The 11,853-nt window shown below is 39.7% G+C and overlaps 1 pseudogene; it reads left to right on the top strand.

The window, feature by feature from the left end:
* The first annotated feature begins 6,629 nt into the window (after positions 1-6,629).
* Positions 6,630-8,120, top strand: LOC126552281 (uncharacterized; annotated as a pseudogene).
* Positions 8,121-11,853: the final 3,733 nt, after the last annotated feature.

Here is an 11,853-nt window from a genome sequence, read left to right as displayed (position 1 = left end):
ACTGGTGGTGTAAAACGACACCACTTAACTCTTCCGAAAAATTTGTTATTTGTGTTAGATGCAAGGTTAAATAATTTAGGACAATATGTACCTTATGAATTCCAAAGAAACCCAAATGAGAATAGTAGAAAACACCCAATTCACGATGCGTCTCGGCTTAAGGCCACAGAACTGAGGCAAATTTTACTTTATACAGGCATGGTTATTTTTCATGATGTTCTTAGTAAAGAAGTATATAATCATTTTTTAGAATTTTGTGTTGCAATAAGAATTCTCTCTATAGATAATATATCTGATGAGTATAATGAATTTGCCAAAAAACTAATTTATCATTTTGTTGCTACTTTTGCCCACATCTATGGAAAATGTTACATGTCCCATAATATCCATACAATACTGCATTTGGCTGATGATGTCAAAAAATTTGGGTCCTTGAATACATTTTCTGCATTTCCGTTTGAAAATTATATGCAGCCTTTAAAAAAAAAAAATCAAAAGTGGTGTTAAACCGTTGCAGCAACTGATTCGACGCTATACAGAGGAAAAGATACTTTGGGATAATCAAAAATCAGCATCTGAAAATTACAATGTACCTTTTAATTTTCAATGTAAATATAAAAATAGGCCATTTACTGAAGACAGTTGTGAGCCTCAATTTACTGGTTGGAAGATGAAAAATTATATTATAAAATTAAATAAAGCGGATAGTTGTGTAAAAATGAAAAATGGAGATATTGTACAAATAGAAAATATTGCTACATCAAAAACAAGTGATGATACAATATTAATAATTGGACGAAAGTTTAATAAGCTATCAAATTTTTTTGATGATCCTTGTTCTTCAAATTTATTAAGCATAAAAAGTGCATCTAATCTTAGTTATCTCCTCTCTTGGAAGTTGAGTGAAATAAAAGATAAAATGATGTGTCTTCCATTGACTAATAGTAATGTTTTTATAATTTTGCCTTTATTGTATACACAGTAAATTAATAAATATTTTATAATTTAAAATTATAAAATCCAACTTATACATATATTAAATTTTATTTTGTAAATAATATTGTTTATAATTTATAATTCATTTTTAAAGTCCAAGGTTTAGTATTCTTGTTATCCGTTATTATATCCTTGTGTTTACTATATGGAATGTATTATTACTTATATTTAAAATCAAAAGTATTCAATAAATATGTACCAACATTGATATAATAGCTTATTTTAGCTCTTATATGATACAATATATATTATATCATATATCATTATATATATATATAAATATTTATATAAATATATTACATGTAACGTATAATAAATAATAATACAATTATATTTTATTAATCTTGAAAAAATATTAATTTACAAATATATTCATGAAATTACACTCTAATATACATATAAAATTATGGTACAATTTTTTTTAAATTACAGAAATCTTATATTTATTTGAAAGTTGGGAGTAAAAGCTCTTTTAATGCAGCAATAAGGCATGCAATAGATACATGTTTCGCCTATGAAGTACTGTCCTCCTTCAGTTATAAAGGGAAAACCAAACGCAGTTTTATTAAAATAAAATTATTTTCTATCATTTATGGTGAGTATGTATATACTATGAATATAATATTTACAATATTGTGTTTATTATTAATTGTTATAGATGCTTTATTTGGTTTTCGAACAGACCCTCAAAAAGAAATAACATTTCACAATGTAACCGACAACTACATCAGACATTCTGGCTTTATTTCTAAAAATATAACTGCAGTATAGATATATAACTAAAAAGTATCTATGAAAGAATTAATATAAATCTCTGTTTTTTCTAATCTAGTATATTTCTAGTATTATTGGTGTATAATATAAATATATAAGTATTGCGATATAAATATTAATTAGGTACTTGCAATGTATGAAAAATAAAAAATCTGCTGTACTCAAGGTATACCAATAAGCTTTAATATACTATTATTTTTTACATTCTGTATTTTGATTTAAGTAAATAACAATATTATAATACTTAAATAAGCATTTATAAGTAACTGAAATTATTATTATTATTATTTAATATTTATTTATATATTATTATTTCTACAAATAATAAGAGCATATATATAAAGGCATTATTACTATCATATTTTAACACTTTGCATTTCTACTATAAATGTATATTTATTTAATGAGCAATTATTATTATTTTGATATACTAAATAAATATAAATATATAATTCATTTAATAAATATATTTGTTCCTATATATATAGTATATACATCTTTTTAATTTAAGCTGGTAATTAAATTCTAAAAAAAAAAAAAAAAACAGAAAATTTGATATAACTTGTGGCAAAAGGTAGCTCTAATTCACTGAGATTGGTGGTCCTCAGAACAGTTCTTTTCCATTTTTTTAATTTTATGATTATAAACAATCATATCTTTTTTTAATACAATGAAACCACTATGAATACCGGACAACCACGGAACTGTAAGAAATGCCTATGCCTGCTATTTGGAATGGTAGAAAATGAGAAGATTCATGTTCCTAAAAAAAAATTAACAATTGAGAGGTGTCCGCTTTTGAGAGGTTTAACTGTAGAGAGGATATGAAATATTAATTACTTATATATTAAAGTCTTAAAACATGCGTTATACATGTATAATAATAATTATAATAGTATAATTTGAACATACTAAATATATTATTTCTATGTATATAATATATATATATATATACTCGTATACACGGTTACAGTATTAAACATTGAACTGTTATAACACTAGCTGATAAACAATGTATGAACCGTAAATTCAAACAAATTAAACCGTTATTACACAAGAAATTACACCGTTATTACACAAAGACGCAGTTCAAATAAAAACCCAAATGGGTGGTTGCACGGTTATTACACTGACATTTGCACTCTGAATACACGGTTTAGCCTATATAAAAAATCGGTATTCAAAATCAGAAAAAACCGTTCACTGAACAAGATTTACACCGTGTTTTAAACCATCAGAACTAAATATTTTAAACGCTGTGTAAACCATAAATGCTACTCGGGAAAATGCCCGAGATGAGGACATAAAAATGCTAAATTCCGGTCAAGTCGAATGTCAATCCCGGATTTGCCCCGAATGACCCACCACTCCCGCGAATGACTCGACTTGGAGGATTGAACAATCTCTTTCCTGGACTTGACATAAAGATTGCGAAAAATTGATTAGACTCACTAACGGGTACAATTGTCCTCGGCCCGTGAGCAAGTCTTTGCGAATATCTGTTTAAATAATAAAAATTGAGTTATGGCGATTTTTGGATTGACTTTAAAATCCAAAACTACTCAATCCGAAAAGTCAGAATTGACTGATTTTTATTTTGCGAAGGTGCAATTGACTTAGTCCTCGTGATTGAAGCGCCGAGACCGACTCACGGAGACAATTGTGTCATTCACGGGGAACGGATCAACCTCAACAGGGTCTTCTTTCCCCGCTGATTTTTCCAAGCCTGTCCCCTTGGCTGTGGTTTCGCTAGATAGTAGATAGGGACATGGTTATCCTTGGTTTGATGCCTCGCGGCTACAACTATGGACCGTGTGTTAGCGCTGTGCACTAATTACGAGGCATAGAGGTTCACCCGTGCGGGGGCGCCGAAACCCCCGTGCCGCTGGAGTGTCGTCTAAGGACCACCAGCACCAGAGCCGAAGTACCGTACCAGACAGCACCGGCCTGGATCCGCCATATGCCACCTCTGGTGAGGTCGTGACCTATCCAATCACTTCCCGTTTATGGTTATAGGCAACCTCCGCTGATTTTATCCAACGGTAGACCGGCTGGGTGCCCAGGAGAAACTGCGACGCCTGAGTAGTTCGCACAACTCTGACGGCACAGCTGTTTACTAGAGACCTTCGCCTGCCAGCTTTGGCATGAACCACGCGGTAGCTGCCGCTACAGCCACCACGAAACCAAACCGGCAATGGGCGCACGACGTCACGCCACCGGGCGCCCAGAATAGGAGGGCACCGATCCGGGCATAACTCGGAAAGGTGAGGCTCCCCCCTTCCCGTGGTACCGATCTCACCCCCGTTAGGTAGGACATCATCGGTGGGATGTTCGACCGGGCGGGCCCGATCTCCCAGGATTCGCTGGCTCAGCAGGCTCTTGGTGGGCCTTTACCGCGCAGCCTTGCGCTGGCGACGCGGTGGCCGCGACCCCCGAGTTTGAGGCTCGGTAGCCTTCAACGCCTTATTCCCCGAAGGTTTCGTTGCGTCCGCGTCCCTGACGACGGCCCTCCAGGCCGCTTTTTAGTCGCCTCTTACGACAAGTGAGCACCCTGATGCCGTATTCTGATCCCCGGCAACAGGGAATTCGCGGCATGCAGCCAAAGTCACATGCCGCCCGCGTCCCCTAACCTAACCTGGCTCGATGTAGGTGTGGCCTACTCACCGAAGCTTTCAGCCACCGCGGCGCCTCCGGTTGTCCGAATACTGTTGTTCGCGTCAGCGCCGCTCGCGTCCCCGACGCACGAGTGTCCCCTCAGGACGGCCCCACACGTGAACCGCTTCTGCCAACTCTCGCCTTGACACTCGTCAGAACACGTGCGGGGTTTGGCACTCTGGCTCACAGAGTGTCTTGTCCGTCCTGGTTAACCGGCACTTGTGGCCTCTCAAAATATACTGCTTCTTTTGCAAATTTCACCAGTGTCTCAAATGTACCTTTAAGAGATACCAAGTTTGCCATGCTGCAAGGCCATAAAAATCCGACTTTGTGCGCCGCGAGTTCCAGTTTTACTCTGTGAAGAGCATGAATTGGGTAGTCGAAGACCATATGCTTCACGTCTTCTTCCCCATTACCATATGCACACATCGGTGATGGTCGCACACCTAACGCCGCTAATTTATGATTAAAGTAGCCATGACCTATAAGGAGCTGGGAGACCTCGTGTCCTAAAGCTATTGGGAGACTCAATCGGTGCCTGATGTTTGGAAAACATTGATAGGTCCACCTTCCTTTTTGGGTTTCAATCCATCTTGTCTGCCAGGTCTCCAACATGTTATCCAACGACTTTCTCAGCAACTTAATTCTAAGATTATCCGGTAATAGCTTTGCCTCTGCCTTATCAGCTAACCATATCAGCTCTAGATCCAGCGGGGGTACCCCCGCGAGGACCTGTAACGCTGCAGTGAATGTCGTCCTGTACGCGCCCGTAAGTCCAAGCAGTGGTCCTCTCTGAAGTGATCCGAGTTTTTTTTCCGCCATTTTTGATTGTATTGCGTGGATCCAAAAGCGTACCCATAGGAAATCCTGGGTAAAAATACCCCGCGGTAGAGTATCGTTAAATTTGCCCGTCTGATTCCCCAGCCAGAGCCGGTGGCACTACGTAGACGAGAGAACAGGTTGCTCCGTAGAAAGCAGATTCTTCACATGTGTGTTGTAAGGTCTATCTGGGTCAAGCCACAAACCCAGGTACTTAACACTATCAACTGAGGCGATCCTGTCGTTACCAAACGCAATGGTAAAGCCTGGAACCAGGTCCCCTTTGATCATCAACGCCTGGGACTTGGCTGCCGAAAACGACAGACCTCTTAGCTCTTAGCTCCGACCACTCAAGAACTGGAATAAGTGCTTGCTCAGCTCGCCGAGCAATAGAAGTCCTTGTGGAGCCTGCGATCGAAATGGCAATGTCGTTGGCATACGACTGGATATATACGTACTCAGGGAAGTGAGTGCGCAGAAGTGCCTCCATTGTAACATTCCACAGAACTGGTCCAAGTATTTAACCCTGGGAGCATCCTTTTGTGACCCTCATGGTTTTTGAAATGCCTCCAATGACCATTGCGGCCGTGCGGCGGGTTAAGTACTCTGTCACACATCTCCTCATATGGCGGCAGTTATCCCAGGTTTTCTAAGTCCCTCTACAAAGCTGGCCAGGCTAAGTTAGGGTGACCAGACGTCCCGTTTAAAACGGGGTCCCGTTTTAGGTCATCATGTCCCGTTGTCCCAACAAACTTCAAACGGGACGCTTTTTATCCCGTTTTTAGAAGATAGTCCTGTTTTAATCCCATTATTTCAATATTATTATATTATGTTTGTGAAAAAAATATCGATTTATGAAACAATTAATATATAAAACAGTTTTACTCGTATTTGTATTTAAAATTAGAAACCAAATTTATAAATAACAGACACCATGTTCAGCTGTGCGACTATTTCGGTTGTCGTCTTATCGGCTGCACCGACCGACCAAACCACGCACACGCTACACAATTATAACTATTATTCCTTAAATATAAAAGTATGTGTACGCCGACGGTCGTCCGCTATTTTTGTTTTTCAATTATTACGAATACCCGTATTATGGTATCGACAAGCCTGTAGTCTTATGAATATTATAATTATATTGATTCAATTATTATTATTATATTTTAATTTTATTATGTTCGTTATCGTTTTTACATTGTCGGTGTTCTTCTGTCTTTTATAGACATTACGCGTTTATCGCTAATAGTTGTTAGTTGACACTGTTCGCTGTTGACATTCGATCAGTGAATTCCTTTCCGTAAACTCATTTTGTATTTTGAAGTTGACGCGTAGTGGGTACCTATCGATATTTTTTCTAATTTTTAAAAATAATATCTAAGATGCCCAAAAGACGATGTAGTTTTAATCTAAAATTAAAAACGCAGTTTTCTAATTTAAGAGATGCTGATGAAATAGGGAAAGTTCTGTGTACCGAGTGTAAATCTGTATTCTCAATAGAACATAGTGGGATATCAGATATCAAACAGCACTTACAAAAACGCAAACATGTATTGGCCGTATCTAGTTCTAGCAGTGCTAATAAATTAGCGTCATATTTTACCAATAAAGGAAATTCTGGGCTATCAGATGAGAACAAACGTATTGCGGCAGAAGAAGGTATGTTTGCTTTTCATACTATCATGCACAATCATTCTTTTCGATCCATGGATTGTACGTCCTCACTGATAAAAAAAATTCACGATAAAAAATTTTCTTGTGCTCGAACGAAATGTGAATTGATTATTTCAAAAGTAATTGCCCCTTTTGCAATGGAACAAGTTTTAGAAGAGTTAAAAAATACTAAATTTGCAACACTTATGGTGGATACATCAAATCATAAAAATCTAAAACTTGTACCGATTCTTATCCGATATTTTAATCCCAAAGAAGGTGTACAAATCAAAGTTTTAGAATTTACAAATTTACAAGGTGAAACCGCGGATATTTTAACTAAATATATATTGGATGTTTTAAAAAAATATAACCTATCCGATAAAATAGTTGCCTTTTCGGGTGATAATTGTAATACGAATTTACAATTATTGAATACTCATTGGCTATTCCTGGGACAAATGCATCTGTAGAAAGGATTTTTTCAATGACAAACGTATTATGGACAGATGAAAAAAACCGTTTTAAAGTCGAAATCATCAGATCTGTATCGGATTATAGTGGACTGTATGGTTTGAATAAATGGTAACAACTGTATTTTTAATTTTGCCACGAGCGGCGGACTACTATTTAAAATAATAACGAATAATATATAAGGACACAAATGTGCCGGCCGGCGTAGGGCTCTTAAAACTAATTTTATAATAATTCAAAATTACAATAATAATATAATAGAAAATAATTCAATAAAAACCGTGACGGGTATGACGTTGATGCCGGTGCTAATTGACAATGAAGTGCCTGGGTGATGGTGAATTGAGGTTGAGGTGCCTGGTAGATGAAGTGACGGGGAGTGAAGGTATGGTGCCGGTGGTTAAAACTAATTCCTGCACTTTCTCCGTGCAGTAGGTATAAAAAGAACGTAAAAGAACGGTAAGACGGTTCACGGTAACGCACACACTGGCAACGGCTAGGTGCGGGCACGAAGACAAAACTGATCCGGTTACCGAGAGTAGCGGGAAGGCGGCATCTGCTTATCATGGTGTTGGTGTTGCTTACGTAACTACCAAACAAGATTAATAATTATTGCAAAACAGCATTTTAAAAGCTTCACTTGTCCACAATTTTATGAATTTCTTTTGAAGCACCCAAAATTGTTGAATTCAATAAGTTCTTCAGTACGAAAAAACAGTAGAATGTGTGGAAGGAGAATTATCTAATTCTTGTTAAAAAAAAATGTAACAGTATTGGTATGTATTTTTTAATTGTTTGATACTTAAATTTTAATATTTAAAAGTACATTTTTTAATTTTTTAAAGAATTATAATAGTTTTGACTTTTAAAATGTAACATTGTGTTGTTTAATAAAATACAAAGAAAGGAAATTATTCATAAATATTTAAAAACTTTTATTATTTTTAGGTTATTTACTCAAAAACGGTAAAGTAATAAGAAAATAATTGTTTGTGATATGACTTAGATTTGTGTTTTTACTATCTACAGTTGTGTGCATATGTGTTATTAATGTATATGGAAAAATTTTCCTTGGGGGGGAGACGTTTCAGATGTCCCGTTTTTTTTATTTTCTTAATATTGTCACCCTAGGCTAAGTTATCAAAAGCACCTGTTATATCTAGAAACACGGTGATAACGTACTTCTCTGGCCTCAGTGCGCTCCAAGTGATCAGGTTGTCCACCGCGTCCAGAGTAGACCTGCCCTTGGTGAAGCCGTATTGTTTGCCCGTTAAGTTATTAGCTATTTGCCCTTGGAGCCTCAGGTTTATGGCTTTCTCCAGAATCTTCCCCATCACCGGCAGTAGGCTCACTGGCCTGTATGATTTGGGCAGACTAGTGTCCCCATCGTCACCTTTGATTATGGGTACGACAATCGCAGACTTCCATATAGCAGGGTAAGTTGCCTTGCGTAGACACATGTTTGTCAGGTCCAGTAGTCTCTGAGATAGGCGCGGCCATAACACCCGTATGATTTTGCCAGTGATGCCATCTTTTCCCGGCACCCTGTTTGGCGAGATTGCCCACGCAAATTCTTTTACGCTTCGGTCATCAAACGGCTGCAAGTCACATGTTGTCCTTTCATCCTCTATCGGTTCCTGTGTTAGCGGGTTGTTTGGGATGAGCGTGTTTAGCAATAAGTCCACTGATTCGCCGATATTGTGACATTGGATACCGTCTGGCCTCATCATTATTCCCAGGGCAGTACACTTTTTACTGCCGTTTTTTAGCCACCTATACAGTTTCCCCCACGGCTGCTTACCTTCCAACGTACAGAAGGTCCGCCACGAGTCAACCTTGTTCTTCCGTAAGAGTGAGGTATAGGCGTTTCAGCTAATGTTGTAAGCACGACGATCCCTAGAGATGGCCCAACGTCTCGCCACCGCCATGACCGCTCTGCTCGCCTACTGCAGCTCGCTAGTTCACCAAGGAGGGGTGACTTTCTTTCGTCGTTTGGGTCTGGGCGCGTGTTCCCTGACAGCTGCGAATACGTCTAATGTATCTGTAACGGTCGTAACGGTCTGATATACAGCCAAAACAAAATTTACATGGGGGGAAGAACTCCCCGAATATGATACTGTTATCACAAGGAGAAGAACTGCACGAATACGTAGGTTGATAATAGAAAAGCACTGACCTTGACCAAAATAGTGTCCAAACCGCAATCGTCAGTCCTCAGACCAGTCAGGAGCCCGACGCACAAAAGTTCGGCCGAACAACAGGCGGCCGTATTATCCTTATGGGGAAAACTAAAGCGTTCCCCACGAGGTGGGTTTTGGACAGACCGACTCAAAACCCACACTGGTCTGTACGCGCAATTTTTAATAACCTTTACGATAAAAAAACACAAAAAACGGATCAAAATTGCCGAAGGTACGAGTTAGGTTGGTGCTTGGTACGGCTGTGGTTCAGCTAGATAGTAAGGCGTTAAGTCCGACCGCGGCCGAATATATATTTTTCACCGCATACAGCCCGACACGGGTGCGATACGGTGAACACCGCGGGAGCGCCCGTGACCGTACGTCCGCGGAGACCGACAGACGAGTGCCCGTGGTTCGCCGGACTGCCAGCCAGCAGAGGCTCGGTCGACCGTGGTTCGCCCGGGCAGCCAGTACCGCGGGGTCCGACCGCCCGGGTGGCCGTGGTTCAGCTAGATAGTCGCTCTATGGGTAAGATTTCGGTTGGCTGTGGTTCAGCTAGATAGTACGGTGTTAAGTCCGACCGCGGCCGAAAATATAATTTTCACCGCATACGGGCCGCCGCGGGTGCGATACGGTGAACACCGTGGGAGCTCCCGTACGCCGTGATTTTTGTATCCGCTGTGTTTGGACACTTAAAGCCTGCAATGGCGGTGTGGTGGTCGGCCCACTGACCGGAGAAGCAGACGGCACCAGCCGTCCGCAGCCTGGGCAGCGGCAAAAATCACGTCGGATTCGTGCATAACGGTCCGGCCAACCCTGCGTCACGGACCGCTGAAAAATAAAATTCCAACTCAGACACCAGGGATTCTGGGATGCTGTGTTGACGGTTTTGATGGAAAGAGATATGCGGAAACTACCTTTTGGGGAAAGTATCGTGGACCCTCATCCAGTGACCTACGTGTTTACACTAGATGCGCCTGGGGCGCGTGGATGATGTACGGTCCTATGGACCTGTAGACTGAATAGAGTACTCACTCTATTGTAAAATAACAAATGAGGGGTCGCGACCACCGCGTTACCCGCAAGCGCGGCGTAATGGGCCGATCTCTAGCCCTCTGGTATCTGTAAAAAGTAAATAAAAGGGAGGCAATGTCCTAGCTCTAGGCTACGATGGACCTCTGGCCGAAACGTTGCACTTTAGACGCTCAATCTTACAATTGAGGATAAGTACTACGGGAACGACGTCTGGATCCAATTGTCGGGGAAACTCGGCATGGACGTCTGGGATCGGACTCGTAGTGGCTGTTGGATTTATCTGACGATGTGGTTAATGATCGAATTTTGATCAGACGAAAGTTAACGGTGAGCATTCTCCCGAGAACCTAGTCACTCTGCCGGTGGGAGTATATCACCTGGCGGTTGCTTAAACCATATTAAGCAGCGGGTTGGATAGTGCCGCGGCCTTACCAGTGGTCGGTATAGAGAAATGATACATCTCAATACTAAACTGGAAGCCAAGTGAAAACCCGTTAAAGCCAGAGGGGTGTAAAAACTCTCTGGGCGAAATCGGTGAAAGGCGTAGTTCTAGGCTGATCTCATTCGGCGATGCTTCCCGGACCGAAAGGAAAGGGAAGTGCCTCTGCTTATTGGGGGACGAGCACTGTCTCATATACCTAATCTGCGGAGTGTAGGACCTAGTCCACTTTTGGAACTCTACGTCCCTATCTACTAGTGCTGCTTCGACAGCGGCGTAGTGTTCACGTGTGTTGATGCAATACGGGCAGATAGCATGACGTAACATTTGTTATCAACGCTTATCATTTTTATCAATTGGATCCAAACATTCCTATCAAAATATTTTATATACGTTTAGGCAGGCTTAATAGGTGGCTCTTGTTTGAATTTGAAGTTTGTTTAAATAATTAATAAATATTCATTTTTTAAATATTGTTATTAATTTAATTGTATAACTACCTACTTAACTATATAATGGCTGGAAATCACATTTTACCCTTTTCGTCTATTTCGGAGTATTTTAAAGACAATATAAAACAACTAAAAAGAGGTGAAATTGCTTATAAAGATGGTCATGTTTTGAAGTTTCAAGCCGATATAGATTTAAACGTAATTGTAGGAGAAATCAAACCAAGTATGAAGAATGATAAATATAAGGTAAAGATGATGTTAAATGATAGTTCTATAGTTGAGGCAGAATGTACATGCCCTCGTGGCCAAGTAGTTTGCCACCATATAGCTGCCCTAGCACTTTATACTCACTATAATCTTAGCTCTACAGACA

The sequence above is a fragment of the Aphis gossypii genome, chromosome X, assembly GCF_020184175.1.
Source record: "Aphis gossypii isolate Hap1 chromosome X, ASM2018417v2, whole genome shotgun sequence".
NCBI classification, from domain to species: Eukaryota; Metazoa; Arthropoda; class Insecta; order Hemiptera; family Aphididae; genus Aphis; species Aphis gossypii.
This window is presented reverse-complemented; position numbering and strand designations above follow the sequence as displayed.